This window comes from Trichosurus vulpecula, chromosome 2 (genome assembly GCF_011100635.1).
Source record: "Trichosurus vulpecula isolate mTriVul1 chromosome 2, mTriVul1.pri, whole genome shotgun sequence".
NCBI classification, from domain to species: domain Eukaryota; kingdom Metazoa; phylum Chordata; class Mammalia; order Diprotodontia; family Phalangeridae; genus Trichosurus; species Trichosurus vulpecula.
Window position 1 is genome coordinate 384,953,594 of NC_050574.1, and position 7,140 is coordinate 384,960,733.

Here is a 7,140-nt window from a genome sequence, read left to right on the forward strand (position 1 = left end):
GAGGGGAGGAGAAAAGGGGGAGAGGGGAGAAGAGGAGGAAAGGAAAAAAAAATATGGTTTGATCTGCATACTGAGTCCACCACTTCTGTATCTGGAGGTGGATAGATGTTTCATCATGAATCCTTTGTAATTATAGGTCATTGTGTTGATCAGAGTTCCTAAGTCTTTCAGAGTTGTTTACCTTTACAATAGTAATGTTATTGTATAAATCAAAGAATCTTTCCCAACAAACATTCTCCTCTACCTAGCTTCTCCTGATGGTTTTTTCACACAGTTCCATCTAAGCTGGCTTTTCCACCCCATTGTGGGTTCTTCTTCTGTTCTGTACTTTGTGGCTCCTTATTTGCCATTTGCCTGGTTCCTTATTACTCTCAGTGGCTCAAATCAGAGCCTCCTGGTACTCAGTGAATTACTTTTTCTTAATGAAGTAAAGACTCATGAACTCCCCTTTCTGTTTATTATAACACCAAGAGTCTTTATCTAATCATCCTAGAGTGCCCAATTATTCGATTTATCCTTTGGTGATAAGCCTTAGAAATAATTACATTCAAATGAGGTGAGGGACCCAAATGCCCTGAGGTTGTAGCCATTTCTCTGTCTTCAAACCAGCTTCTTATCATTGTGTCTCTGAAAACTATTTCTTCACACTTGATTTCATAAAATTCTATTACACTAAAATTCTTTTTCTGGCCTATTCACTTATAAAAGAGGCATCTCCTTAGAGCCTTCACAAGTTGCTTTAAGCCTTCAGAGTTTATTTTTCTCCCCCTTTTGTCAACCAAACTGCTCATATTTTATGTTGACTATACATCTATTCATGTGACTATTAGCCAGGTTTTTTTTTAATTAAGCAAAATATTTTTTTTTACCCTTAAAACTGCCAAACCATTTAAAAATGCCCCTTTTAACAACTAAACTGCTCATATATTAAGGCATCAGTAAGGGATCATCACAAAAGGAGGTTTACTTAACCATGTCAGGAGAAGGACATGAAGGGCAAGAAAAGAATGTTCATAGAAGATACTGCTTTGATTCACTTGAGCACAGTTTCCTTCTAGCAGTGGCACCCATAGTGGTCTTCTGGTCAAGATAGAGGGAGCAGTTGGGAGTCCTCATGTCCTTGCTCTTATGTTCTCAGGTAACCAGGAAATTTTAGACCTCCAAACTTATTAAATCTCAAGGAAGGGTTTAGCATCTTTTCAGGAAAAGAACTAGCCATGGAAGGGGAAACTTGATAGAAATATTCCTACTTCCAAAATCTTGAATTCAGCTAATTATGCTACCAGCCATATCATGTCTTACCACTGGTTGGATAAAGGTAAAAGATAAGTAACTGGCTACATGATCCTGGAATGAGATAGGACCTGTGTATGGGCTACCTTCATTTTCAGGCAATCCAGTGACAAGGAAAGAGAACCAGAATGCCAAAGGGAAAAAGAAAAATCAAAAATGAACACTTGGCAACAATGGCAAATTAGATTGAATGGGTAAGAAGAGCAGCCAGAAATGTAGACGGGGCAATGTATGGGCAAGTACAAATTGGCATTTTTACACTGAACTTTTTTCAATTAACAAGTGTTCATTTTGTCTCTCACACACTTATCTCCAAGTTGAATTTTAAAAACCCCAACCCTTGTAACAAATATATTAATCAAAGCAAACAGATTCCTGAATTGGTCTCATCCAAAGATGTAAATCTCATCCTATATCTTAAGCCTATTTTGGTCAGCAGGTAGGTAACATGCTACATCACTGGTCCTCTTGAATTGTGGTTCATATCATCCATTCCCCAACATTAGACTTCCTGGGGTGAATTTTTGCAAGGATATAAGTGAGTCACATAGAACAGGTAGTCATGAATGAGCTTTGTTCTATATCAACGGAAGGAACATCACATTGGGATCACAGATTCATCAGAGTATTGGAAGTGGAGACTCTGACAAACCTTCAAGTATTAAAGATTTTGAGTCTTCTTGTGTTTATTTCTCATGCTGCTTTCTGCACAGCACTGTAGACCACAGAATGACAAAGTGGTATTAGGGACTTGCTTGTTAGATAAATGCTGGAGCTCTATTCCTTGGGAAATATTGATTATTTTCACATGGTGCCTCCATTTTTACCATAAGTGCTAGCACCTGTAATTCTCTCTCTCTCCTCATCTTCACCTTCTGGTTTTTATTTTTGGCTTCCTTAAAACTCAGCTCAAATACCACCTTTTTCAAGAGACCTTTCTCAACTTCTCACCCCTTTCCTCCCCCCAACAGCAAGATTACTCTCATTTACCCTCTATACTTCTTGTATGTGGATCATTATGGACTTCTGGGTCAGATGAAAAATAAGATGGAGGATTAGATGTTTTCTCTGACCCCATTTACCTCTCAAATCTCTCCAAAACACAAATTATGCACCAAAGATAAAGAAGCTTCAGCTGTCTCCATGATTTAGGGCACCCAGAATCCAGAAGAATGTTAAAAACAAATTAAAAAAAACCATGAACTGATGTCTACACAACACCCTCCACCCCATGGTACTGGTAGCAAGGCTGCACTAGCCAACCCACAGGGGCTAGCAACAAAACCCAACCCCACACCCCAGTCTTCCCTCCTTCTTTCCAGTGCTATGGAGAACCTGGCTCCAGATTGCAGAAATCTGCTGGGGCCAAGACAGATAGTCTGTGCACCTCTACAGGGCTTCAGACTACAGAAGCTCACTGGGGCCACACCACACCTGGAGGAAGCATTCTGTGCTGCAAGAGATCTCTTCAGGAGAGCCAGGAATAGAGGAGAAAGGGCAGGGTATGTGTCTAGGCTTGAAATATAATTCAATATCACATTCCCTCCTACCTCCTCCCACAGCCTCAGAGACCCAAACTACAAAACCTAAGCAGTTCCAAAGAGAAATAAGAATCAGGAGAGCAGAGTCTATGGCCTACGGAGCAAAAATAATGGATGGGATAGAAAAACTGGAAACTACAATGTCAAGTCTCACCAAAGATACAAAAGAGGGAATAATAATAGATTGAGAATGCAAACATGCAGAACTGAAGGTAAATCTAGAAGAGAAGCAAAAAAATAAAATTAAATATTTTCTCTATTTAAGCAATATTTACTGATCTCAAAGACAAGATGCATAGAAACAACTTAAAGGATCATAGGTCTCTCAAAAGAAGACAACAGAACGATGTCCAAAATGCTATAAAATTGTGCATACCCTTTGACTCAGTAATACCACTTCTAGATCTGTATCCCAGAGAGACCATAAAAATGGGAAAAGGACTCACATGTACATTTTTATAGCAGCTGTTTTTGTGGTGACAAAGAATTGGAAATTGAGGAGACACCCATCAATTGGGAAATGGCTGAACAAGCTATGGTATATGAATGTAATGGAATACTATTGTTCCATAAGAAATGATGAGCAGGCAGACTTCAGAAAAACCTGGAAAGACTTACATGAATTATGTGAACTTACATGATGTTGAGTGAAGTGTGTAGAATGAGAACATTGTACACAGTTATAACAACATTGTGCAATGACTAACTTTGATAGACTTACCTCTTCTTAGCAATGCAAGGATCTAAGACAACTCCAAAAGACTCATGATGGAAAATGCTACCCACAGACAGAAAAAGAACTATGGAGTCTGAATGCAGATCAAAGCATACTATTTGCTCTCTTTTGTTTTTTTCTTTCTTCTTTCTCATGGTTCCTCCCATTGGTTCTAATTCTTCTTTACAACATGACTAATGTGAAAATATGTTGAATATGAATATGTATGTAGAGCCTATATCAGATGGCATGCTGTCTTGGAATGGGTGGGGAGAGTTGAGGGAGGGGGAGAAAATTTGAAATCTTATGGAAGTGAATGTTGAAAACTAAAAATAAATTAATTAATTAATATTTAAAAAGAAGAAGACAACAAGACAAAAAAACCTTAACACAAAATGCAGGAAATAATAGAAGAGAACTGTTCAGAACTTCTGAGTGCAGAAAATGGAATATCAATTTAAAGTATTCATAGATAGCCTCCAGAAAAAAAAATCCCAGGGTATGAACTCCAAGGCACATAATGATTAAATTTAACAGTACAGTTCAGATACAAGCTCTATAAGGCATCAGGAGAAATACCTTCAAACACAAAGGGAAGGAAGTTCAAATGACACAAGACTGTTCTGCACCTGCCAGAAAAGGTAGAAGGGAATGGAATAAAGTATTAAAAAGAGCAATGGAGCTTAGGACACAGCCCAGGTAAATGTATCCTGCAAATCTGAACTTAACCACAGATGAAAAAAGATGGACATTAAATAATAAGGAAGCATTTAAAACATTCTTAGAAAGAAAAGACCTTAAGAAATTATGTGTTTCTAGAACATCCCAAACAACAGAAATGCTGGAGTGAATAAATGCAGTAGCCAAGGACAGTGACTACAAGAGTGACAACAGAGAAACCAGGAAGAGACTTCTTTCTAAACAGACATAAGGAGATGGGTGAAAGCAGAAGTCTGGTAGAGGTAACAGTAAAGAGGTAAGCATGGGAAACTATGGACAGAATCTGGTGACACACTGCCTACAGGTAAATCATTGTTTTTTGTGGGACCACAAGATGAGAAGGTACATGAAAGAGGAGTGGGAACAGGGGCATAGAGAGAAATGTGTGATATGCCCTGGTCAAATTGAGGGCTAGCAACAAAGGGATGATGACCCCTATGGTCTCAGTGAAAGAAGAGCCTTTAGGAAAGCAGGTGAGGGGGAGGAAAGGATGTTTGAAAAGGAAGGGAAGGAAGTTGGTCTTGTTTTGGTGGTGGGAGGAGGTTCCACTGGTGAATAGGCCTATGGGTGAAGAGAGATAGTCTGTGAAAGGAGATGGGGGCCTTGTGATGAGTGTGGTCTGGGGGATTTGGTGCTTGAAAAGTTTGCTCTTCTTACTTCAAAAAGGGGGAAGCTGGAATTTCTGGGGTCAACTGACTCATAGAGGAGTAAAAGAGCATGGACCCAAGAAGAAGATTTTGAGATAAATAGGGGAAAAAAATATGCGAGGAAGAGAGTATTGATTAATGGTGTGTTGCATAATCAGGGACATGGTGGAGGAGGGGTACTACTATGGGGCAGTGCCCTCTGTAGCAACAATCTGGCTAGCTGCTACTGTGGCTGTGTAAGACCAATAACAACAGCGTATAGGTGGGCTGCTAACATAGGTTCTTTTATCTGCTTTTCTAAGGAAAGCAACTTTAAGGGGTTAACAATCTCAGTTTAATTAAACATACATATATCATTTACTTAGTTCAGGGGAAAAGATCAGCTCCCTGAACTTCAGAGAAAATACAAACAGAAATTATAAACATCAACAGACAGACCTTGTCTGATTCAAATCACAATTCATAGTTACCAGAGAAGCACCAATATCTGTCTGGGTTATCAAAGTCGGAGGGCAGTTACAATGGCTTGCCCAGAATCTCAACACTCCTTCCATGAGTGAGCCCCAAAAGTCAAACACCAAGCTCAGATCTTATATACCCATCTCAGGCCCCTGGGGCACTTGATTACCTCAGTGCCAGAAGCACTCAAGCAAAGAACAGTGAAAAGTCCCATTTAGGACGTGGGAAAGTTAGTTAATCTCTAGTACCACCATATACACGGTTTCCAGTCAATGACTCCTGATTGTCTTAGTGCTGAGAAACATTCCAAGACAAGATCCCACTTTACCAGCCCCATTCAAACAAAGGCCAGAATCATTAAAGGCATGAGAGAGAAGAATAGCAAAAAGCCCCTCCCTGATTACCATTACACCCTCTCTGACACCTACAATAATTGGCAATACTTTGGCAGTGAAGCACAATAGAGAAGGGCAATCTGTAGAGAAAGCTCTTCAAGGTAGTGGCAGAAACTGCGTAGAGGAGAGAGCCTAGAAGATATACCTAGAAATTGCATGAGGAATATAGAAAATGAGAAACGTGGTTTTGGGGATCACTGGACTTCCCCAAATTGTGAGAAAACGCAGCTTTGGGGATCACTGGACTTCCTAGGCAGGGCCAAAGTCCTGAGGAAGAACCCTGTGATATCCCTAGGGAAGGCTGTACAGACCACAGGACTGCCAGAAGAAGACCAAGTGGTAGCCCCCCCCCTTAATCTGTGGGGATCACAGGGCTTCTAGGGGTCAGACCCTAAGGAGGACACAAGTGATGGCCCCTTTAAAGCGGTGGTAAGATCACAAAGGCTCCCGAGACAGGGCCAGAAGTCCCAAGTGATGTCCCCTTAAGAAGGTTGTGCAGACCACAAGGTTCCCCTAGGGAATCAGGAGTGGCAGCCCTCTTAACACCACAGTGGGGATCACAGGACACCCCAAGGCAAGATCAGGGAGTAAGCACAGGAAGGCATTTTATTACACTCTCTTGAGCAGGCATAGTGCTCACTAGAACACTCACACCAATACAGCTGCAGGAGCAGGGGTAACCATTCCCTCCACTCCTGCTAGAGTCATGGTTAGTTTACAATCTTTATTTTTTACATAGTTTTCCTAGGTTGTATAGTTTATACAGGTAGGATAATAAGGATACAGAAGCAAAAGTGAAGTTAATTAGATTTTCCTTGTCTTAGTTTAGGATTAAACTATATTCTTTTACTTCCTCTACTTTCCTTCTTTAATGTATGCAAATTATGCAAATCAGTAGGCCTGGATTCTTGACCAAGACCAGACCCTAGATAAGCTTGAACTGGTTCAAGGGATTTGGCCTCTCTAATTCCCCTGCCTTCTCAAAAAGTATGCACATGCGTACAAGCCTCTGACCTCTCACCTGACCGACCTTGGGGCCTGGTTTCTGCTAAAGCTGGGGTGGGGGAGGGTGGGGAAGCACACCTTTAGCTCTGTGGAAACAAAACTCCTCCTCCCATTTCTTACATGTATCTTGAATCAGCGAATGAGGGGCTGGAGTAGACGGAAACAGAGGATGAATAATGAAGAGGGTGAGAGAAATCTTTTTTTGAAAAGGGACACAGAAATGAATTTAGAATCTACTGAACAGGACTAGTTGAAGGGGACTGAGACGGGAAAGGGGGAGAGGGGGAAAGGAGAAAAGAATCAGATAATCAGATAAAGCAGGAGAGAAAAAGTAATAAGCAAAATTCCAAAGGAAAAAGAATAAC